The 26033-nt window shown below is 36.3% G+C and overlaps 1 protein-coding gene across 9 annotated transcripts in view; it reads left to right on the top strand.

The window, feature by feature from the left end:
- Positions 1 to 26033, top strand: part of LOC129482846 (uncharacterized) — a 558703-nt gene that overhangs the window by 421451 nt on the left and 111219 nt on the right. The window contains exon 1 of one of the 9 annotated variants that reach the window (XR_008657831.2): positions 23953 to 24605. The exons of the other annotated variants lie outside the window; for them this stretch is intronic. The gene's annotated coding sequence lies outside the window, so the exon portion shown is untranslated. Of the gene's footprint in view, positions 1 to 23952; positions 24606 to 26033 lie in introns of those variants that run through there. 9 annotated transcript variants of the gene reach the window in all.

Below are 26033 nucleotides of genomic sequence, written 5' to 3'. Positions count from 1 at the left end.
TTTTTAATGATGGCCATTCTAACTGGTATGAGATGGTATCTCACTGTGGTTTTGATTTGCATTTCTCTGATGGCCAGTGATGATGAGCATTTTTTCATGTGTTTTTTGGCTGTATAAATGTCTTCTTTGAGAAGTGTCTGTTCATGTCCTTCACCCACTTTTTGATGGGGTTGTTTGTTTTTTTCTTGTAAATTTGTTTGAGTTCACTGTAGATTCTGGATATTAGCCCTTTGTCAGATGAGTAGGTTGCAAAAATTTTCTCCCATTCTGTAGGTTGCCTGTTGACTCTGATGGTAGTTTCTTTTGCTGTGCAGAAGCTCTTTAGTTTAATTAGATCCCATTTGTCAATTTTGACTTTTCTTGCCATCGCTTTTGGTGTTTTAGACATGAAGTCCTTGCCCACGCCTGTGTCCTGAATGGTATTGCCTAGGTTTTCTTGTAGGATTTTAATGGTTTTATGTCTAACATTTAAGTCTTTAATCCATCTTGAATTAATTTTTGTATAAGGTGTAAGGAAGGGATCCAGTTTCAGCTTTCTCCATATGGCTAGCCAGTTTTCCCAGCACCATTTATTAAATAGGGAATCCTTTCCCCATTTCTTGTTTTTGTCAGGTTTGTCAAAGATCAGATAGTTGTAGATATGCGGCATCATTTCTGAGGGCTCTATTCTGTTCCATTGATCTATGTCTCTGTTGTGGTACCAGTACCATGCTGTTTTGGTTACTGTAGCCTTGTAGTATAGTTTGAAGTCAGGTAGCGTGATGCCTCCAGCTTTGTTCTTTTGGCTTAGGATTGACTTGGCGATGCGGGCTCTTTTTTGGTTCCATATGAACTTTAAAGTAGTTTTTTCCAATTCTGTGAAGAAAGTCATTGGTAGCTTGATGGGGATGGCATTCAATCCATAAATTACCTTGGGCAGTATGGCCATTTTCACGATATTGATTCTTCCAACCCATGAGCATGGAATGTTCTTCCATTTGTTTGTATCCTCTTTTATTTCATTGAGCAGTGGTTTGTAGTTCTTGAAGAGGTCCTTCACATCCCTTGTAAGTTGGATTCCTAGGTATTTTATTCTCTTTGAAGCAGTTGTGAATGGGAGTTCACTCATGATTTGGATCTCTGTATGTCTGTGATTGGTGTACAAGAATGCTTGTGATTTTTGTATATTGATTTTGTATCCTGAGACTTTGCTGAAGTTGCTAATCAGCTTAAGGAGATTTTGGGCTGAGACAATGGGGTTTTCTAGATATACAATCATGTCATCTGCAAACAGGGACAATTTGACTTCCTCTTTTCCTAATTGAATACCCTTTATTTCCTTCTCCTGCCTGATTGCCCTGGCCAGAACTTCCAGCACTATGTTGAACAGGAGTGGTGAGAGAGGGCATCCCTGTCTTGTGCCAGTTTTCAAAGGGAATGCTTCCAGTTTTTGCCCATTCAGTATGATATTGGCTGTGGGTTTGTCATAGATAGCTCTTATTATTTTGAGATACGTCCCATCAATACCTAATTTATTGAGAGTTTTTAGCATGAAGGGTTGTTGAATTTTGTCAAAGGCCTTTTCTGCATCTATTGAGATTATCATGTGGTTTTTGTCTTTGGTTCTGTTTATATGTTGGATTACATTTATTGATTTGCATATGTTGAACCAGCCTTGCATCCCAGGGATGAAGCCCACTTGATCATGGTGGATAAGCTTTTTGATGTGCTGCTGGATTTGGTTTGCCAGTATTTTATTGAGGATTTTTGCATCAATGTTCATCAAGGATATTGGTCTGAAATTCTCTTTTTTGGTTGTGTCTCTGCCAGGCTTTGGTGTCAGGACGATGCTGGCCTCATAAAATGTGTTAGGGAGGATTCCCTCTTTTTCTATCGATTGGAATAGTTTCAGAAGGAATGGTACCAGTTCCTCCTTGTACCTCTGGTAGAATTCGGCTGTGAATCCATCAGGTCCTGGACTCTTTTTGGTTGGTAAGCTATTATTGCCACAATATCAGAACCTGTTATTGGTCTATTCAGAGATTCAACTTCTTCCTGGTTTGGTCTTGGGAGGGTGTATTTGTCGAGGAATTTATCCATTTCTTCTAGATTTTCTAGTCTATTTGCATACAGATGTTTGTAGTATTCTCTGATGGTAGATTGTATTTCTGTGGGATCGGTGGTGATATCCCCTTTTTCATTTTTTATTGCATCTATTTGATTCTTCTCTCTTTTCTTCTTTATGAGTCTTGCTAGTGGTCTATCAATTTTGTTGATCTTTTCAAAAAACCAGCTCCTGGATTCATTAATTTTTTGAAGGGTTTTTTGTGTCTCTATTTCCTTCAGTTCTGCTCTGATTTTAGTTATTTCTAGCCTTCTGCTAGCTTTTGAATGTGTTTGCTCTTGCTTTTCTAGTTCTTTTAATTGTGATGTTAGGGTGTCAGTTTTGGATCTTTCCTGCTTTCTCTTGTGGATGTTTAGTGCTATAAATTTCCCTCTACACACTGCTTTGAATGTGTCCCAGAGATTCTGGTATGTTGTGTCTTTGTTCTCGTTGGTTTCAAAGAACATCTTTATTTCTGCCTTCATTTCATTATGTACCCAATAGTCATTCAGGAGCAGGTTGTTCAGTTTCCATGTAGTTGAGCGGTTTTGAGTGAGTTTTTTAATCCTGAGTTCTAGTTTGATTGCTATTCCCTTTTATTCTTATTGCAAAGGAGAGGAAAGTGAACACATGTTGACTAAATGGCTTACCCCAGGTTACAATGCAAAAAGGGGTTCAGGTTATCTCGTCTACCCTTAGTTTCGACAAGCAATCTCTTCTATAGAATTCTTTCACACCATGTTTCAGCCTCTTTTGAAATTTATTCCAGTAAATGAGGCAGGGCATGCTAGTATGCTCATTTTTCTGTGTAGACTCCCTTCCATAGTAGCTCCATAGATTTAAAACAAACTTTTGTCCTTTTTTTTTTTTTTCAACTTTTATTTTAGATTCAGGAGTAACATGTACAGGTTTATTACCTGGCTGTATTGCATAATGCTGAGGTTTGGAGCCAAATGATCCCATCACTCAGGTACTGAGCCTAGTACCCAATAGTTTTAGAGCCCTTGACCTCCTCCCTTCCTCCCACCTTTAGAGTCCCAAGTGTCTGTCATTGCCATCTTTATGTCCATGAGTACCCAATATTTAGCTCCCACTTATAAGTGAAAACATGTGATATTTGGTTTTCTATTTCTATTTGGCAGTAAATTAACTTGGGACAGTGTCCTCCAGCTGCATCCATGTTGCTGCAAAGGATAGGATCTCATTCTTTTTTATGGCTGCATAGTAGTCCGTGTACCACATTTTCTTTATGCAGTCCTCTGTCGTTGGGCCTCTAGGTTGATTCCATGTCTTTGCTATTGTGAATAGTGCTCTGATGAACATCCCAGTGCATGTGTCTTTTTCATAGAATGCTTTGTTTTCTTTTGGATATATAGCCAGTAATGGGATCACTGGGTAGGATGATAGTCCAGGTTCTTTGAGAAATTACCAGACTGCTTTCCACAGTGGCTGAACTCATTCACATTCCCATGACCAGTATATAAGTGTTCCCTTTTCCCGCAGCCTTAGCAGCATCTGTTGTTTCTTATTTTAGATAATAGCCATTCTGACTGGCCTGAGACAGTACCTCATTGTGGTTTTAATTTGCATTTCTCTGATGATTAGTGATATGGAGCATTTTTTCATGTATTTCTTGGCCACTTGTATGTCTTTTAAGATGTGTCTGTTCATGTTTTTTGCCTACTTTTTAATAGTTTTTTTAATTATTCAATTGTATAAGTTCCATATAGATCCTGGATATTAGACCTTTGTTTGATGCATAATTTGTAAATGTTTTCTCCCATTCTGTAAGTTGTCTGTTTCCTCTGTTGATACTTTCTTTTGCTGTGCAGAAGCTCTTTAGGTCCCACTTTGTCAATTTTTTTTTTATGTTGTGATTGCTTCTGAGGACTTAGTCATACATTTTTTTCCCAAGGCCAATGTCCAAATGATGTTGCCTAGGTTTTCTTCTAGCATTCTTTTAGTTTGAAGCCTTAACATTTACCTTTTTATTTCATCTTGAGTTAAATTTTTGTATATGGTGAAAAGTAGAGGTCCAGTTTTATTCTGCTGCATGTGGCTAGCCAGCATCAAGAATAGGAAGTCCTTTCTCCCTTGCCTACTTTTTAAATCAATTTTGTTGAAGATCAGATAGGCTGTAGGTGTGCAGCTTTATTTCTGGGGTCTTGATTCTGTTCCATTGATCTTTGTGTCTATTTTTCTACTAGGACCATGTTGTTTGGTTACTATAGCCTTATAGTATAAAGTCAGGTCATTTGATGCCTCCAGATTTGTTCATTTTGCTTAGGATTGCTTTGCCTATTTAGGCTCTTTTGTGGTTCCATATGAATTTTAGAATAGTTTTTTCTAATTCTGTGAAAAATGACATTGGTAGTTTAATAGGAATATCTCTGAATCTGTAGATTGCTTTGGGCAGTCTGGCCATTTTAACAATACCGATTCTTTCAATCCATGAGCCTGGAGTGTTTTTCCATTTCTTTGTCTTTTAGCAGTGTTTTATAGTTCTCCTTGTAGAGATCTTTCACTTCCTGTGTTAGATGTATTTGGAAATATTTTATTTTGTGTGTGTGTGACTGTTGTAAATGGGATTGCATTTTTAATTTGGCTCTCAGCTTGAGCTTTATTGATGTATAGAAATGCTACTGGTTTTTGTACATTGATTTTTTTATCCTGAAACTTTAAGTTATTTATCAGTTCCAGGAGTCTTTTGGTGGCCTCTATGGTTTTCTACTGGTTATAATGGAAACAATTATGATTATTAAAATAATCACTATTAAAATCGTAATAATTATAATAATTATGATTCTAATAAAGAATCATATCATATATGAAGAGAGATAGCTTGACTTCTTTTCTTATTTGGCTGCCTTTTATTTCTTTCTCTTGTCTGATTGCTTTGGCTAGCACTTCCAGTTGTATGTTGAATAGGAGTGGTGAGATAGATTTTTAGGTAAATTTATCTAGATAAATTTCTAGATAAACTCTCATCTTTATCAAATTCACATATCTGCAGTTAAAGACTATGATCACTGATCCATTGTCTGTAAAGTAAATAGTGCAAATGAAATTCGGAAATCAATTCTGACCCCAGCTGTACTGTGGACAAAGTTGTTTTCAAAAACAAGTTTGATTTCAAGTTGTTGGATTGAAAAAAAACAAAAAACAAAAAAGTATATACTCTGCATATCTAGATATTACTTTTAGCTTTGCTAATCTAGTTTTCTTTTCTATCTTAAAATAACAAATAGGAAGATAGTCTTCTTTTTAAATTGAAAACATAATATAAAAAGTTGTAATTGTTTAATTGCATATATACACACATATAGACATGCACAAATATATTTATGTACACACACTCTTCCCTTTTCATATCACTTTCCATTTTTATTTTTCTTTAAAAGCATTTTTTTGAGACATGGGTATTACTGTATCACCCAGTCTTTAATCAAACTCATGGGTTCAAGTGATCCTTCCACCTCAGCCTCCCAAGTAGCTGGAACTACAAGGATGTACCACTATGCCTAGCTCCATTTTCAAGTAATAAGGAAACACAGATTTGACCAAGTAGTGCTGGGATTTGTTCATTAGAAATCCATTTCAAAACTATTTTGAAAACATGGTCAAGACACATAAAGTACCCAATAGCATACTTGAATTATTCTATCAAAAATATGCAAATAATTTATTGATGTATATGCATTATACCTAGCTTTGTGTTTTCTCCTTTCTCTCTTCTGCCCAAAGTGGGATATGTTACTGCCTATGAGCCACCATAGAGCAAACACTAGAGTGACTGCTTACTTTTTTTGTAGCCTTCTAGATATTACATCATTGGAATGTCAGACAAAGCCTTGAAATTCATACTCCATCAAGTATATGATTTTTGTAATACTTTAGGAACAGAATAAATTTTAAAATATTTCACAGTATTGTGAAATTTTTACCCACCAGTGTCTAGGTGTACATGAAACACTTCAGATTTTGTTTTCACCCCTTCTCACCCAACCTCCTTTTTACAACTGCTCTCAATTATGACCAGCACTTTACACTTTTAAAAGTACACATGACTTAACTGTCATAAGCCATCAGAGGAAAAACATTTGGCCTTATGTTAAAGAACTTTTTCACATGTTTTATCATTTCTACAAGATTTTAGGCTTTTTGAAGACATGGAACTATTTCTCGTGTAGCACTTTACACATACACAGTACTCATTTTTTATTAAATATTAAAGGAGTGAAAGCCATCTTCACACTATTCTATGATTGGGTTATCTGTATGTTTTTTCTGGGCCACTGAAGATTAAGTTGAATAAACGAGGAGCTGGCACAAACCCTGATAGATAGGAGAAAGTTGACATCCTAAGAGAGACAAAGAAAGAAGTATAAATGAAGATAATGAAACTCAAAATATAAATAAAAAATAAATATAATAAAGAATATAAAATATAAAGACAATGTAGATTAGGGGTAAATAAATTCTATTTTTTAAAAACTGTATGGACATTCTACTCTGGGCAGTAGGCTACATAGACATTGAATATTACAGCAATTTAAAGGAGCATATTCTTTTTTGTGAAAGACCATCTTGTTCCATTAAGGAGATGGGACACTGTGTTCAATCAAAGTGCAAAATCAAATAATCATGACACCTAGAAAACTAAATTTACCTAGAAAGCTAAAATTATGATAATGTTTTCTGTTTTGTAACTCCAAATATGGAATAGTTTCTAAATATATATAATATATATATTTAGATACATATATTTAGATAAAATAATATATAATATATTTTAAAACATATTTTTTATTTTAAAAATTATTTTAAATAGTCTTTGGTTAAGTTAATTTCTAGGTATTTCTTTGGTTAGTTTCTACATACTGAATTTTATATGTGGCTTTTGTAAATGGGATTTTTTAAATTCCATTTTCAGGTTGTTTACTGTTGCTACTGGTTTTTGTGTGTCGATTTTGTATCCTGCAATTTTACTGAATCAGTTTATGTACAAATCACGTACATTCTTTTTTTTCTTTTTAGTTACACAGGTATTTTGTAAAATAAAGAAGTTATTCATTCATGAACATAATATGAATAAAATTATCCTTGCATTACTCTAAAAATTAAGGTTATAGATAAACAAAAATCAATTTTTCACCCATATTAGTATAGTAATCTAGAAAAGTTTGTATGCAGAACATGGACAGTAAACTCCTTCTATAGCCCATGAGATGATTGCAAGTATAAATCTTACGAGATTTCCATTTGGTTCTCCTGGAGATAAGGGAGGCTTAAAAACTGACGTATTCAGTCCAGTGGCCATTAATATGGGGGTAATCTGGAATATTCCATTGTGGATCTGGAACAAATTTAACACAATTGACTACAGAAGGCAGCGTATGAATAATCCATGTGTTTTGCTAATTCTGCCTGCTCTTGGTTCGGTGACGTGCTTTTTAAGGAGAATTTGTCATTACACATGCAGAAGACATTCAGGCCTGGGGGGATATCACTACTCCAGCATAACCTCAAGTTAGCAGGGAGATTAAAGTCTGAAGTCAAAATTATTTCATCTGAAGTCAAAATTGTTATAAAATTGAAAGCACATACTTGAGGGTAAAGTGAGGTCATAGAGTGACTTTTCAAAAGCAGAATATACTATCTATAACTGAGAACAGACAGAGGAAGAGTGCCTGGTGAGCTGCGATGAACAGAAAACTGAGGTTCAGCTCCTTTTGTGCACTCAGACACCATACTGTGTTGTAGACTGGATTCACTCTACCTTTCTAGGATGGCATTAATTAATTATTATTCATTTTTCATTCTTCAAAACACCCACATTTACACCTAGATATTGCTTGAGCATATTCACTTGACTGTGGAGAAACATACTTATCAAATAATCCAGTTGCAATAAGGGAATAATGAACAGGTATTTTCAGTTCTGGGGATCATGCCCTTCCCAGCCGTACTCCCAATTAGTGGTTCAAATATGGGATTGGCTCTTCACTGGGCAGCTCTGGCTCAAGCTTCACTTCTTTCCAAAGGCTTTTCCACTTACTTGAGGTGATGCAATTGATGATGTCATACGTACATTTGATATTGAATCAAGAAAGCCCTGATGATGCTTCCCATTAAATAGAAAGAAATGTCTTGAATATTTATGATTTTGTTATTTAACTCTGAATAAAACCTTTCATTTGCTAAATGGTTGTTCTTATAGCCCATCCTTTCCTTTAAATCTGAAATTAGTTAATACATGAAACATAACTCCTAAGTGGTGAATAAAGATGCCAGACTTCCTAGACTGCTATACTTAACATGTAAACCTCACTTGGCATGTAAACCAGAAAATGAAATATTGTGAATGGTTATCCTAAATGTCTTCTTAAACGAAGTCCAATTAATAAGACAACTAATAGTTTTACTGGTCTGCAACATCTTTGACTACCCAAATTTATTCATTTTAAACTTGACGTGATTTATCATTTTTAACTCAACACAGCACTAGAACCTCTTTAAAATTTCATGGAAAGGAAGGATTTATGACATATATTTAAAATTTATTGGCTATTTTTTTTAATTTCAAATCAATTTATTTCAGGCCATTGTAATCTGGTTTATATGGTCCCAGAGGGATGATTGTGGAACCCCAAATTCTTAAACCAGTCAAAACCCCACTGAATCTGCCAAACGAAGATTGAATGAAGACCTGAAGGCCAAATCTCTAGGTCTGAGAAGACCAAATATCCAAAAGCAGCAGAAGAGGCATTAAACAAAATTACTTAGAGCCCTTATATTAAAAATTACATATTATTCAGTTTCTCTGTTTTGGAAAATTAAAAATTAAATGTACAATTTTATAGTTATTACAAAAGTAAGGGTTAAAACCCCAAACCACTTAAAACACCAGTTTTACCACACACTTAAACACAGAGCTCTTTTCCCCAATGCGTGATGGGTAGCATTGATAACCGTACTTTATGAACTTCATACTTGTGTAAGTTGATTAGGGAAACTATTTTTAGAGTTATCAATTGAATCAATTCACATAAATTGCTTGGCACAATATCTGTACTTTAGAGGTGCTTAAAAATATTATTTTTCTATTTGTGTGTGTGGTTTTTTTTTGTTTGTTTGTTTTTTTTGAGATGGAGTCTTGCTCTGTCACCCAGGCTGGAGTGCAGTGGCGTGATCTCTGCTCACTGCAAGCTCCGCCTCCTGGGTTCACGCCATTCTCCTGCCTCAGCCTCCCAGGTAGCTGGGACTACAGGCACCCACCACCATGCCCAGCTAATTTTTTGTGTTTTAGTAGAGATGGGGTTTCACCGTGTTAGCCAGGATGGTCTCAATCTCCTGACCTCGTGATCTGCCCGTCTCGGCCTCCCAAAGTGCTGGGATTACAGGTGTGAGCCACCACGCCTGGCCCTATTTGTGTTTATTAACTAAAATGTTTTAACTATAACTTTTAAGTGTGTTAATACATATTGACTCATGTCAGTAATGATAAAACCTCATTTCACTTTTGGTTGGTGTTTTAAGAACTTACGTTTATTTAAAATTCATCATTCTACTATGCAGCCATCAGAAGGAATGAGATCATATCCTTTGCAGGGACATAGATGAAGCCATTATCCTCAGCAAACTAATGCAGGAACAGAAAACCAAACACCGCATATTCTCACTTACAAGTGGAAGCTGAACAATGAGAACACATGGACACAGGGAGGGGAACAACACACAGTGGGGCCTGCTGTGGGTGGCGGGGGAGGGAGAACATCCGTATAAATAGCTAATGCATGTGGGGCTTAATACCTAGGTGATGGGTTGATAGGTGCAGCAGACCACCATAGCACACGTTTGCCTGTGTAACAAACCTGCACGTCCTGCACATGTATCCCAGAACTTAAAACAAAATTCCTTATTTCAATTAAACTATTTTCATCATTTCCCATTTGATACAAAAATAATGGTCATGAGTTATTAATGAATCTTGAGATTTAATTGACCATAAGGGTAAAAATAATGCAGTTTAGTTTTCTACGTTAATTATTTGGAGTCATTTAATTAAAAAAAAACAGGCCTTGTTCTCTGTACATTCTAATTTTCTAAAGAACTTCCAGACGATATTGTCTGAGGACTTTGGAATATTCTTCATTTGTGTTACTTTAAAAAAGCCTTGTAAAATGGCTTTGATTAAACATAATTGTGGAAAATTTTATTTTTCATGAAAATAAGAATCCCATTAGAAGTCTATCATTTTATTCACATGACCCCAATGGACTTCAAAATATATATGACCTCAAGATATACATTATTACCTACTATCATTACCTGCATTTAGGCCTTGCTTTTAAATTTCTCTTTGCGATTGACATGGTTCTCTTTCTTTCTGACTTAAGTTAATTTCAATATCCTTATTATTGTCATCAACTACTTTATCCTGCTTTTCATGCCATCTCTGCCCCTCCATCCATCACTATCAAGTGTCACCTACAACCACAACACACCACACCACATTGTTTCTTATAGGCTTTTTTTTTTTTTTTTTTTCTGTTGCCGAAGCTGGAGTGCAGTGGCGCCATCTTGGGTCACTTCAACCTCTGCCTCCTGGGCTCAGGTGATTCTCCCACCTCAGCCTCCTGAGTAACTGGAATTACAGGTGCCCACCACTGTGCTCAGCTAATTTTTGTGTTTTTAGTAGAGACGAGGTTTCACCACCACGAGGCCAGGCTGGTCTCCAACTCCTAACCTCAAGTGATCTACCTGCCTCAGCCTCCCAAAGTGCTGGGATTACACGTGTGAGCCACTGTGCCCTGCTTCTTATAGCCTTTTTTATTAATCTATTTTTTCCCAACTTTTTGGTCTAAATAAATCTAAATTTTTCAACTAGTTTGCCTCATGCAATTTTCTCCTCTAGTGATTCTCAAGGCATGAATCATCAAAGTGGTCTTGTCAAAAGGAAGCATTATTTTTTTACTAAAATTATGAAGAAATTGAAGCAAATGTGATTTCAAAGACCTAACTTTATCCAATTTTCTACTTTATTCCAAGCTCTACATTTTCACAGTAAAACTTCTGTTTTATCTTTTAACAACATGATAAAGAAAAACACAGATGGAAGAACATTGAGGGGGAATTCCTAAATGGGAGCAGTTAGCAGCTATGAAAATGTAGATATTCAAGAAGAAAAGAAAAAGTAAGCAAAACTGAATCATGAGACCATAGAAGAGTCAAAAAAATGTCAATTTATCTCAGCTTTCTGCAAACTACAACCCATGGGCCAAATTCAAGGTCTGTTTTTGTACAATCTACACATTAAAAATGGTTTTTACAATGATACATGTTAGAAAAATGTTTAGAAAGTCATATTTTATGATGTGAAAATTGATAAAATGTTGTCCATAAATAAAGTTTTATTGGAACACCATCACACTTTCATTTATGTATTTTCTATGACTGTTTTTATGCTATAACAGCAGAATTAAGCAGTTGCGACAGAGATCATATGACATGCAGCATGTAAAACATGTATTATCTAGCCCTTCATAGAGAAGTTTGCTGTCTCCAGATTTAGAACATTCCCCTAAGTTAATTTTCCCAGCTGATTACATCATTGTTTATTGAGTATCAGCTCTGGAATTTCAAGTTCAAATAAACCAAGGAGTACCTTCAGATTTTTCCATTAGAGTTTTTCTTTACAGTAACACAAGGTGGGAGCAAATAACCAGTAAGAGCAGTTACCTTCGTGTATCTGTCATTTTACAAAAAATAAACTGTTCATTTTGGGATAACTGTAGACTTATGCAGTTGTAAGAAATAAAACAGAGTTAGATTAATCTTTATCCAGTTTCTCCAGTGCTAAAATCTTGAAAACTGTAGTACAATTGGAAAACAATGAAACGGTTGTACAAAACAGTACAATTGAAAATAATATTATAGCTCAGATGTTAACATTGATATAGTCAAGATACAGAATGTTTCCATTACTGTTAGAATCCCTTGTGTTGCCCTTCTATAGATACAGCTACTTCTCTCTCACTCCCATCTCTGCCGTCACTCCTTAGCAACTTACCTGTTTTCCATTTCTATAATTTTAACATTTCAGGAGTACGAAAATGTAATCACAGAATGTGATCTTTGGGGATTGGTCTTTTTCACTCAGCATAATTCTCTTGAAATCAACCACATTGCTGAGTTTATCAATAGTTTGCTTCTTATTGAGTAGTATTCCAGGGTATGGATATACTACATTTTAACCACTCATCAGCTGAAATACATCAAGGTGGTTTCCAGTTTGGGGCTATTGTGAATAAAGCTTCATGTATAGATTTTTCATGTAAATAAAAATTTTTATTTTGGGGGAATAAATTCCCATGAGTCAAATTGCTGGACCATATGTTCAGTGTTTGTTTAGTTCTTAAAATAATTTGGCAAACAATCCCCAGAGTGGCTGTATCATTTTACACTTCTGTTAGCAATATATGAATGATCCAATATACTCACCTACATTTAGTGTTGCCACTACTGTTTTGTTTGTTTATGTTAGACCTTCTAATAGGTATGTGGTGATATCTCATTGTGGTTTTAATTTGCATTTCCCTAATGTGCTTGTTTGCCATCCATATAGCCTCTTGGGTAGAATGTGCCTTATGTTTCGTCCATTTGCCATTTAGACTGTTTGATTTTTTGACTTTTGAGTTGTGAGAAGTCTTTATATTTTCTAGATACTGGTCCTTTTACAGATAGATGGTTTGAAAATATATTCTTTCAATCTGTGGCTTGTCTTTTCATTCTCATAATGGAGTTGTTGGCGAGGAAGTATAATTTCTCCTCAACGCTCATAAATTCATAGTTCAAACAGACTTCAGTAGCAAAAGATAGATTAACAAGAGAAAAACAATCAAGTTTATTAACATGCACAGTGCATATCACTCGGGAGAAACTTCAATGAAAGGTAACACAAGGGAGTGGCTTAGAAATCTGGTTTATATAGAGTCTTTGACAAACAGCAATATATTTTAGAGAAGTGACATGACAAAAGCCGTTTTAGGCTTCCAGAGGCAGGAAGCTGGGGGAAGATAAATATATAGAAAAAAAACTAATGGAGTAAGGTTTGTTTGTAGATTCCTCTGGTGCCCTCGCCCCGCTGGTAAGAGTTGTTTCCAGAAAGAATTTGTACCTTCTCCTTACATGGAAAAGGGGGAGGATAGACAGAGCTCTTCCTTTGTTGGCTGCTTCGTGATTGCCTTTAGCTCAACAATATTTGTGTCACAGAGGCACATTTTGGGGTGACATCTTCTGGTTTCCTTCAGAATATTTTATGGAGCAAAAGTGTTTAATTTTGATGAACCAACTTACCAATTTTTCTTTATGTATAGTGATTTTGTTATGAATTCCAGTAACTCTTTGCCTAGTTCCAGGTCCTAAAGATCTTGTTTTGTTATTTTCTAAAAGTTTTATAGTTTAATGTTTTACATTTAGGCCTGTGATCCATTTTGAGTTAATTTGTACGTAAGATGTGATATGTAGATCAAAATTCTCCCTCTCTTCCCCTTCACTCCCCGCCTCTCTTTGTCTCTCTCTCTCTCTGTCTCTCCTGCGGGTGTCCAATTGCTGTGACACCATTTGCTGAAATGACTATCTTTTTTCTATTGAATTGGTTTTGGGTCAGTCATGGCTGTTATCCCAGTACTTTGGGAGGCCAAGGCGGGTGGATCATTTGAGGCCAGGAGCTCGAGACCTGCCAGGCCAACATGGTGAAACCCCTTCTCTACTAAAAATACAAAAAGTTAGCCAGGCATGGTGGCACGCGCCTGTAATCCCAGTTACTCAGGAGGCTGAGGCAGGAGAATAGCTTGAACCTGGGAAGTGGAGGTTGCAGTGAGCCAAGATTGTGCCATTGCACTCCAGCCTGGGTGACAGAGCAAGACTCCATATCAAAAAACAAAAAATGGTTTCGTGTCTTAGACAAAAATCAGTTGTTAGTTGGGCATGTATATATGAGCCTCGTTCTAGATTCCCTGTTCTGTTCCATTGATTGGTGTTGTCTATCTCTTTGCCAATACCGTCACACAGTCTTGATTAGAGTCACATAGTAACCTACTACTATTTTTATTATTACTAATTTATTTTACGTATATTATTAGGTCTAATGTTAGTATATTATACTAGTTAAAAATCAGTCTTTACATCAAATAGACTAATTCCTGCTGCCATATATTTTTTCCCAAAATTGTTTCAGTTATTCTAGTTCCATTACATTTCCAAATACATTTGGAATACTTTTATCTATATCTATAATAAATCTTGCTGGGGTTTTGGTCAGAATTGAATTAAACTTGTATATCAATTTGGAGAGAACTAACATCTTTGTTGAGACTTGCAATCCATGACCATAACAATATCTCTCTCCAGATCTCTTAGGTTTCTTATCAGCATTTTGCAGTTTTCATCACACAAGTTCTGTACATGTTCTTTTATCTACACCTAACCAGTTCACTTTTTTAGCAATTCTAGATAGTATTGTATTTTTACCTTCTTGGCTTATTGCTGATCTTAGGGAGAAAGCATTTAATTTTTTACCACTAAGCATAATGTTAATTATAGGATTTTTTTGTAAAAGATCTTTATCAAGTTGAGAAAGTTCACCTGTGTTCCTAGTAGTCTGAGAATTTTTAGTCATGAATGGGTACTGAATTTTGTCAAGTGCTTTTTTTTTAATTTTTGCTTTGATTGATATTATCGTGTGATTTTTCTTTTTTAGCCTGTTGGTGTGGCGAATTGTATTGATTGATATTTGAATATTAAACTGGCTTTGCATCCCTAGAATATACCTCACCAGGTCACTGTGTACTAGGTTGGTGCAAAAGTACTTGCCATTTTGGACCATGAATTTTGAATCATTAAAACTAGGCTCAAACACATCTGTATAATCAAAATAAGAACCATTACAATCAACACAATTTTGCCAACAATAAATAAGTTTGTTTACTCCTGTAGCATAAAATTCCGTGCTTTGAGATTCGAGGAGCTTTTGGAAAGCACTTACTGCATCCTGCTGGTTGTGGAAGCGTTTTCCCTGCAAAAAGTTGTCGAGATGCTTGAAGAAGTGGTAGTCGGTTGGTGAGAGGTCAGGTGAATATGGTGGATAAGGCAAAACTTCATAGCCCAATTAGTTCAACTTTTGAAGCATTGGTTGTGCAACATGCAGTCAGGCATTATTGTGGAGAATAATTGGGCCCTTTCTGTTGACTAATGCCAGCTGCAGGCATTACAGTTTTCGGTGCATCCCATCGATTTGCTGAGCATACTTCTCAGCTGTAATGGTTTCGCCAGGATTCAGAAAGCTGTAGTGGATCAGACCGGCAGCAGACCAACAAACAGTGACCATGACCTATTTTGGGTGCAAGTGTGGCTTGGGGAATTGCTTTGGAGCTTCTTCTCGATCCAACCCTGAGCTGGTCATCACAGGTTGTTGTGTAAAATCCACTTTTCGTCGCACATCACCATCTGATCAAGAAATGGCTCATTGGTGTTGTGTAAAATAAGTGAAGACGACACTCCAAAACGACGATTTCTTTGATTTTCACTCAGCTCATGAGACACCCACTTTATCGAGCTTTTCACCTTTCCAATCTGCTTCAAATGCCGAAAGACCGTAGAATGGTTGACGTCGAGTTCTTTGGCAACTTCTCTTGTAGTTGTAAGAGGATCAGCTTCTCAACTGGTCACTGTTAACTCCCAATGGCCAGCCGATATGCTCCTCATCTTCAAGGCTCTTGTCTCCTTTGCAAAACTTGAACCATCACTGTGCTGTAGGCTTATTAGCAGTTCCTGGGCCAAATGCGTTGTCGTTGTTGATGTATTACCCATTTTGAACTCAAATAAGAAAATCGCTTGAATTTGCTTGTTTATTAATGTTCTTTCCATAGTCTAAAACAAATGTAAAATAAACAACAAGTAATAAGTAATTAGCAAAAAACATAAAGTGAGAAATGCCCATTAAAATGATGTATAACATAATCACATTTATTTAAGAATGTATTTCTTTTTTTTTTTTTTTTTTCTTTTTTTTGAGAAACAGTCTTGCTCTGTCGCCCAGGCTGGAGTGCAGTGGCGCGATCTCGGCTCACTGTAAACTCCGCCTCCTAGGTTCACACCATTCTCCTGCCTCAGCCTCCCAAGTAGCTGGGACTACAGGTGCCCGCCACCACGCCTGGCTAATTTTTTGTATTTTTTTTTAGTAGAGACGGGGTTTCACCGTGTTGGCCAGGATGGTCTCGATCTCCAGACCTCATGATCTGCCCACCTCAGCCTCCCAAAGTGCTGGGATTACAGGCGTGAGCCACCACGCCCGGCCAAGAATGTATTTCAATACAAATGGCAAATTCCAACAATGCACTCACCTAATATAATTCTTTTTTATATATTGATGAATTTTATTTGCTAATATTTTGTTAAGAAATTTTGTGTCCATATTCATGAGAGACATTGGTCTATAGATTCCTCCTCTTACACTGTCTTGTCTGATTTAAGTATCAGGATAGTGTCAACTTCATAAAATAAATTGAGAAATGTTCCCTCTTCCCTATTTTCTCAAAAAGTTTATGTAGAATTGGTGTTAAAACTTTCAATAATGGCCAGATGCAGTGGCTTGTGCCTGTAATCCCAGCACTTTGGGAAGCCAAGGCAGGTGGATCACCTGAGGTCAGGAGTTCGAGACCAGCCTCGCCCACATAGTGAAACCCCATTGACACCCCATGGATACTAAAAATACAAAAATTAGCCAGGCGTGCGGGCAGGCGGGCGCCTATAATCCCAGCTACTAGGCAGGTTGAGGCAGGAGTATTGCTTGAATCTAGGAGGCGGAGGTTGCAGTGAGCCAAGATTGCACCATTGCACTCCAGCCTGGGCAACAAGAGCAAAACTCCATCTCAAAAAAAAAAAAAAAAAAAACCTTTCAATATTTGTTACAATTATCCAGTTAAATTATCTAGGCCTGGAGATTTCTTTTTGAGAGAGTTGTTAAATGACACATTCAATCTCTCTTTTTTTAAAATAGAGACAGGTTCTTGCTTTGTCACCCAGGCTGGAGTGTAGTGGCATGGTCATAGCCCACTGCAGCCTCAAACTCTGGGGCCCAAGCCATCCTCCCACCTCAGCCTCCTAATTAGGTAGGATTACAGGCGTGCATCACCACAACTAGCTAATTTTTAAATTTTTTTGTAGAGATGGTGTCTCACTATGTTGCCCAGCCTGGTCTCAAACTCCCGGCCTCAAGTGATCCTCCTGCCTTAGCCTCCCAAAGCACTGGGATCACAGACATGAGCCACCATGCCTGGCCTTCAGTTTTCTTAATAGTTATAGGACTCATTTCAGGGCTTATTATAGGGATCAATCAAGTGATCTAATTCATGTTGAGTGAATTGTGGTAATACGTGTTTTTAAAAAATTGGTTCATTTCATCTAAGATATTCAATTTATGTGTTTAGTGTAGTTTGCAGTGTTCCCTTATTATGTTTTGCTGTGTGATATGCCCTGTTTCATTTCTGATATTGATAATTTGTATATTCTTCTTTTATTTCTCAGTCTTGCTGAGGGGATGCCAATTTTATTGATCTTTTCAAATACATCTGTTTTTCATTGATTTTTCCCTGTTGTTCTATTTTCATTTTTGTGTACTTGTGCTCTTATTTTCTTTCTCTTCTGCTTTAGGCTGATTTTGCTCTTCTTACTCTTGTTTTTTGACATTAGATCTTTGATCATAGATTTGAGACTTTTCCTCTTTTCTAGTTTATGCATTTATTGCTATTACTTTTGCTGTGAGCACTGCTGTAGCTGTGTCCCACAAATTTTGATATGTTGTATTTTCATTTTCATTCACTCCAATTTATTTTTCTTTCACTTGAGACTTCCTCTTTGACTCATTAATTATTTAGGAGTATGTTAATTAGTTTCCAAGTGTTTGGATATTTTCCTCTTATCTTTCTGTTATTGATTGCTATTTTGATTATATTGTGGTCTGAAAACACTTTCTGTATGATTTCAGTTATTTTTAATTTGTTGAGATGTGCTTTACGTGCTATATAATGTGACCTATCTTGGAATAAGTTTGTTTGTGGGCACTTGAAAATAATGTGTATTCTTCTGTGGTTGGGTGGTATGGTTAATAAATGTCAACTAGATTCTGTTGATGAATGATTTGTTGGATTCTATATCCTTGATAATTATCTGTTTAATTGTTCTGTCCATTATTGGGAGATGTGTGTCAAAGTATACAACTATAAATGTGAACTTGTTGGCCAGGAGCGGTGGCTCACGCCTGTAATCCCAACACTTTGGGAGGCCAAGGTGGGGAGATCACAAGGTCAGGAGTTGGAGACCAGCCTGACCAACATGGTGAAATGCCACCGTCTCTACTAAAAATAAGAAAATTAGTCAGGCGTGGTGGCATGCACCTGTAATCCCAGCTACTCAGGAGGATGAGGCAGGAGTATTGCTTGAACCTGGGAGGCAGAGGTTGCAGTGAGCTGAGATTGCACCACTGCACTCCAGCCTGGGTGACAGTGAGACTCCATCTCAAAGAAAAAATAAAAATAAAAATAAATGTGAACTTGTCTGTTTCTCTTTTCTGTTTGATACTCTACATGTTGTGCAGCTTTGTTGTGGTGCATACACATTCAGGGATGCTATGTCTTCTTGTTGGATTGTTTCTTTTATCATTGTGTAATGTCTACCTGTGTCTCTGGTAATTTTCTGTCCTTGGAAGTCTATTTTATTTGATATTATTAAAGACACTCCTGTTTTCTAATGTTTGACTAATATGCTTACTTTAATCATTTTACTTTCAACCTGTTTATATTGTTATATTTAAATTTTCATTGTAGACAGCATATAATTGGGCCATGGTTTTTAAATCCACTATGCAAATCTCTGCCATTTCATTGGTATATTCAAACAATTCACATTTATTTCAATAATTTATTTAGATGATGTAAGCCTGCCGTTTAAATAGTTCTTTTTTGTTTGTTCTGTTTTTTATTTCTCTGAGTTTTTTCTCCTGCCTTTTTGTGGGTTACTTGAACAAATTTTAACATTTTTAGAATTTTGACATATCTAGAATTTTTTTTTGACTAAATTTCGTTATATAATTTTTTAGTGGCTGCTTTATGTATTATGTTACATATACATAACTTATCACAGTCTACTGGTATCCTCATTTTACCATTTCAAGCAGTTAAAAAATCTTACCTACTTTGTAACTTCACTCTTACCCATTTATAATATAATTGTCTTGGATATTTCCTCCACATACATTTAGAACTATACCAAACAGTGCTGTATTTATGTTTCCACAATCAAACATAATGTAGAAAACTCCAGAGAAGGAAAGTCTATTCTATTTATCCATATTCGTATGTACTAAATTCTTTCTTCCTTTCTAAACTTCCAAGATTCCCTCTTTTGTCTTTTCCATTCTATGTAGGCAACTTCCTTAGCCATTCTGTCAGGTTAGGCCTGCTAGTTGAAAATTATTCTAGTCTTCTTTATCTAACAATGTTTTCCTTTCCCCTTCATTTCTAAAGGATATTTTCTAAGGATATAAAACTCTAGGTTAATAGTTCTTTTCTTTCAGCAAGTGAAACGGTCATGTCCTTTCCTTTTGGCCTTCATGGTTTCTGATGGGGAACCCACTGTCTGAATCATTTTTCCTCTATAGATAAGACCGTGTTTTTTTCAGATCTTTTCAGATTTTTTCTTTAAGTTTTTGTAAGTTTGACTATGATATGCTTTGGTATAAATTTCTTTGGTTTTATTCTGTTTGTGGTTTGCTCAGCTTCTTGAATCTGTGTCCTTTTTGTTATATTTTGGAAGTTCCCAGCCACTATAGCCACTATTTCTTTGAGAATATTTTAAGCATTGCCCTTTTTCTCCTCTCTTTCTAGGATTCTAGTGACACAGATACAAATTTTTTTTTTTTTAATAATTTCACAGTTGCCTAAGTCTGTTTTTAAGTATAGTTTATTTCTGTTGTTCAGATTAAGTTATTTCCATTATTCTTTCTTCCAGTTCACTGATTCTTTCTTCTGCCTTCTCCACTCTGCTGTCAAGTAAATCCTTTTAGTTGTTGATCATTTCAGTTATTTTATTTTTCAGTTCTAAAATTTTTATCTGATTATTCTTTGTATCTTCTATTTCTTTGTCAAAACTTTTACCTGTTTGTTTCAACCATGCTTATAATTGCCCCTTGGAGCATTTTCATGATGGCTGCTTTAAAATCTTTGTCAGATAATTCTAACATCTCTGTCCTCTCAATGTTCACGTGTCAATAGCCTTGTAAAAATTCAGTTTGAGATCTTCTTTCCGCTTTGTGTGACAAATGATTTTCAGTTGAAACCTGGACATCTTAGGTATTATGTATGAGGCTCTGATTCTTATTTAAACCTTCTCTTTTATCTGGCTTCTTCTTACACTGCTCCAGCCGGGAAAAGGGGGTGTGCTGTCTTGTTACTGCCAGATACGGATAAAAGTAGCTCCTGCTCTTCAGTGAACCTCCATTGGTTTCTGCTACCAAACTGACCTGCACTGATATCTTCCTGGCTAGGAAAAATGGAGTAGTTTGTTGCTGCTCTTATTGTGGTCTTCACCAGTGCTTTAGAAGTTGAGGGATAGCAGGGTAGCCTCGTTACCGCTGGACAGTTTCAAATGTTCTCAATCTCCACCAAACCTCCTCTCACACTACCTCAGTGGAGAGGGAGATGGATACCTCATTATTGTTGCGTTTGGAGTGGAAGTCCAGACTGCCCATTTAGTAAACATAGACACTGCATGTAGGGTAAGAGAAGAATCTTGCTAACCCGCGACAGGGATGAAACTCCTAGATTCCTGCTCAGACTTCTTTTACACTACTCTGGGCGCTGGAAGGAGAGGGTGTTGGAATACCCTGGCAAGGAGCAGCGTCTGGGCTTGCCGCTTTGCCTTTGCAGGTGTACACGGGGATGGGACCATAATTCTTTCTGTGGTGTTCAACGAGAGCAAAATGGTATTGCTTTCTGTCTTTCGAGGCTGCCCCTTTCTTGTTCCTTTGACTGGAGAGAACAGCCTTTTGTTGGAACTTTGTTTTTTTGTCTGAACCAGTTGGCACTTCTGGGTTGCAGGCTTCTTCAGCTCCGAAGTTTTGATGTATAAGGTAAAAATGTAAAATCCATGTCATTCCTTAAGTCCTTCAGTCTCTAGCTAGTTTTTCATCTTCTCTCAGCTTTCCAGAGTCTCCTTAAATTTCTTTGATATGTAATGCGGAGGGATTTTAGTTGTACCTAGAAGGGGCATTAGAAAAACCTATGTCTACTCCATCTTTCTAGAAGTGAAAGTCTCCCATTACACTGCTTCTTTTTAAAAATTGTTTTTAATTGGGAAGACAGCATACAATTTTCACATCAGATTCTTTCAGGAAGTTCAACAGAATTGTACAGAACTAATCATGAATTTAGTATTGAAAAGGAAACCTTCAGACAGAGAAAACATCTCTATCATCTGTAATTTATTATTTAATATCCATTTTGCTTCCACTTCGCAATTTCCATCGGTTTGTTTCTTGACAAGTTTGTCTCTTTTAGGACCTGCAACATCTCTGTTTAGTAGTGAGCTTTTCTCACTTAAAAGTACTTACTGAATGACTCCCGCATGAGAGTCACGTCAATTTCCTTCATTGATGTTCCCCTATGCCTATCAGAAGGCCTGGCACATACTAGGACTTAATAATTAATCTGCTGAATAGATGAATGAGAACTGGAAATTTAAATTTTTATGTCAATGAATGTGTCATCTACTTTCTTGTTCTGCTGAATCATGGGGCTTAAGTTTCTACCAAGCACTCTTTAAATATGTTCTTAGGACACTAGCAGATTTGTCCAGAATTTTGCAATCTAGAAAAAAAGCAATTTTAATTTTAGCCCGTGTGTAAATTTTTACTTTATGGTTTAGAATTGCATTATTTTGAATTACAAATGGGGAGGACGACATGATGGTTCTCACGTGTCTGTATGTGTGTGTGCACATTCACTCCTATCGTTGCTAAAGAACGTCACCTGAAGGACATGGCACAAAAACAACTGCAAACCATTTTTAGTTATGTTTCCTAGATGCCTGAATCTTTTTTCAGATTTTTTTCTATTAGACAAGTCACAGTTTGATTATCTATCTTTGAAAGTCATCGTTATGTATTGTGCAGTGTATGTGTTTATACATGGGAAAGGGGCAATATTAATCCATCATTTGGGGAAGACACTGAATATAATGTTGTTTTTTGCAAACAATCGTACTTTAGATAAAGATTCTCCAATTGTTGCAACATTTTTAAAAAATAAAGTTAAAGGACATGGTTCTTCTTAGTGCCACTTAGTATGTTTGGTTTCAGTACTAGTAATGCTTGCTTTCCTGTTTGGCTTTAAATTCTGCTTAAGTAAATTGTGAAAAATTTAATTCACTCTACTTTTGTTAGAAAGTATGGAAATGTTCGTACATGGGATTCATTGCCTGCTAGAATGGAAATTCATTGGGGAGGGGGAACCATTTCATTTTACTACCTAAGAGCTGTTGACACAGTCCGTGCATCTTTCAAAGGCATCTTTCATGCCACAGGGGCAAACTGCAGCCAGCAAAGAAACAGAAAGAGCCCTTCCCACATATGTCAGTCTCAGAAAACTTGCACAGCAGCTGTGCTAGGTACTGATGAGGATTACTATAGACCCAGTTGCAGGGTTTTATGTGGATAAAGAGACAACTGGCTTTCTCAGGGCAGCACTTTGTTGGAGACTGCAGCAATAGTGCATCCCCACTGTTGCTGGAAGACATTGTGACCATGTAGTACAAAATCAGTGCCAGATAAAATCAGAAAGTAACAAAAAGCAAGAAGAAAACTCGGAGTTTTTTTTAAATCTTAAAGTGAGAGACAAAAACAAATGTTCTGGGCTTGTTTTATTCACTTGTAAGGAAAAGGAGACAGATGAAGGGATGCCTTTAACTCAGAAAACTTGAAGGGCTTTCAGTCTTTTCATTTGAGAACCATTTGGGTGTGTTGAGAAAAAAAGTTGCAGAGTAGGCATGTTCAGACCTTTATTTGCTACATTTGGTAGGAAGGATTTTTTTTCCCCTCTTAACTACAAGAAGCCAGAGTTTTCTGTGCAAACGAAACAGGCGTTGCAAGAATCAGATTCACTTTGGACGACTCTTCACATTCCAAGTCATCATTGCGTTAGGCAGCACAATTCCATCTCTGGTTGATGGGCAGAAAAAGTGGGCAGCTTGCCAGGTAGACGTTTCCATGACTCCCAGCCCCCAAAGGTGATGCGTTTTTCAGCTAATTCAATGAAGAGTGGGCTGAACTTTGGGTCTAAACGAGACAATAGCTGCCTTCGCAGTATCAGCAGAATGGTTGATGGGAGTGCACTCTACATTTGGCAGAGAATCATGTGACCTTACGACTGAGATTTTGTGATGGTGCCAGCGGAGACTTGGAAAGCAGCAACCGTCCTGACTTTTTTCTTCTTTTCTAACATGGCTCAGAAAATGGTGGATCTTAATACTTGACTTTAGCCAGACTCAGCAAGCGACTGGGCTTTGAAGCACAACTTCGCCTTTATTCTGGGTTTTTGGCAGGCCACCAGGAGGCTGTCCCTTTCACGCCTGATAAATTCTGCTGCTTATCTCTAAATAGAAAAAAAAGAAAAAAGAAAATAATAATAGAATATTGAGGCATAACAAGTGAATTCTAAAATTGTATGTGCTTTTTGTTTTTTTTGCCTTTTCTGACTGGTGATTTGTATTTTTATTTTATTATTTTTTTTTTAGGTTACTACCCTTTCTGCTTGTAGAAGAATCCAAGTAGTTGGGTCTTTTTTTTTTTTTTTTTTTTTTGGTTTATAATGAACAGGCATTTGAACTGGGCAAACAGGACGACAGCAGCAGTGAGCATGAGATCATTGCATTGCAGCAGTGTAGCAAACTGGCACCCTGCCTTTGCACCCCTTTGGTTCAGGAGACAAACGTGTGCAATCCTCATTTCTAAAGTCAGCACAGCCTGGAAGGATTCCTGGTCTCTCCCACCTTCTACCATTCTGCTGCCAGTGACGGCAAGGATTGGTGTAGCTTCTGCGCAGTGCTTTGTGCCTGGAATACCGAGAAGGAAGAAAAAGAAGACAAGCACCCTGGTCCTTTTCTAAGAAATTACAGGCGCCCTTGAAGAAAAAATCTGAGTGTGTCCTACTACATGCAAGAGTGCTAAAAAAAAAAAAAAGAGAGATGCTCCTGCTCAAAAACAAAAACAAAAGCAAACAAACAAAAATCCAAACCAAAACAAACCAAAAAAAGCAAACATTGGCTGTATAACTACAGAGACATCGGGCTTTGTAAAGCAGCTTTAAGGCAACATAACCAAATGAGCCTTCTTTATTTTTATTATTTCAAACCATATGGCATAATTAGCAATATATTGCACTTGGTGAAATCGCACCTTTCATATCAGGTATAACTTTTTTTGTTGTTTTTTCTTTTAAAGGCTACTGTTATATAAAAGGGAATCCTTGAACTTTCAATTTACTCTTATTTAACTCATTGCCCACTTTACTCTTGTTAACTTTTTCCTTTTCCTCTCTTGCTCTAATCTTGATTAGAATAGAAACTTAAGGAAAGATAGAAAAATCTCTATGAAAAAGACAAGACAATACATGTTTTTATGTGGGGTATACACAGAAGTTTTGGAAAGATATTAATATAATCTGTGCTTTTTGTGTCCAGTATTAGTTTTTGTTGTCTAAGAAAAGTGAATGTTTAGACCTAGTGGGTAAAAAAAGTAAATCTTTCATGTGACTTATAATTTGAAATGTGAAAGAAGAAACTTTTTAAACTTGTACAAAAGGGTTATATTAGAATATGCATTGAATTACTGATAAATAAGATTGCTTTGGGGGAAGTTATATTCAAATTATTTACAAAGATTTCAGTGGAACGAAAATAGGAATGAAAACAGCATGTTCTCAGTTGCTAGGTAGAAAAGAAGCTTCTTTCATAATAATATGCTCTTTTAAAATACATTTTAAAAGAAGTACTTGTCCTAGAGCAGTTGCAAAAAGCATTGGAAATATCAAGTGTATTAGAAAAAGTACAGCAAACTTGTTTTAAGTTCAGAGCAATGTATTGGCTCAGCAGATAACTGCATTGCATTGTAATTATTTCGTCTGTTTGTAGAAGTAAATTGCTAAGCAATTTCAGCATTTTATTAAAAAAACAGTTTTGCCTGGTTCAGTGTGAAAGGATTAGCAGATGCATTCCAGCTATTTTAGTTTTGATAAAAAATGTTTCTAAACAAGTGTAAAAATAATTTTTAAAAGAGAATGCTTTCGAAAAATTCAGCAAATATCAATGAAAACTGTAATTTGCATACTAAGAATTGATGTCATAATATTTCGGTAAAAATATACTTTGGTAATGTGTTATGCTTTTAAAATCATATTTTATTATATTACAAATATGTAGGGCAAACAATGAGAAATATAGAACTGATTAATTCTGCCTTTGTGTTTGCTATTCTATGAACAATTACAGGAGATTACAAAATCCCTATATACTGATAACATTCAAATAAAACGTTTTGTTGATTATTGTCCACTAATTATTTACAAAATAGCTCTTGTACCTCCATGCTGCCTCAGCTACTGGTACACCAACTTTCACAGGCTTAATTAATATTGATAAACCTGTTTCCATGTTTCAAGATCCTTTAGTTTAAAAACATTATTTTAAATGTTATTTTTAGCAGCCATTAATCTCTACACTCTTAATTATCTTATTAAGCTCCATGCCAAATCCAAATCTCTTTTCAGCTTTCACTACTTCATTGTGCAAAACCTAGTCGCTTCTTTAACAGCCATCGTCCTTTCACTTTCAAAACTGT

This window comes from Symphalangus syndactylus, chromosome 5, assembly GCF_028878055.3.
Source record: "Symphalangus syndactylus isolate Jambi chromosome 5, NHGRI_mSymSyn1-v2.1_pri, whole genome shotgun sequence".
Lineage (NCBI taxonomy): Eukaryota > Metazoa > Chordata > Mammalia > Primates > Hylobatidae > Symphalangus > Symphalangus syndactylus.
The sequence above is the reverse complement of the archived record's forward strand: the minus strand, read 5'-3'. Positions and strand labels throughout refer to the sequence as shown.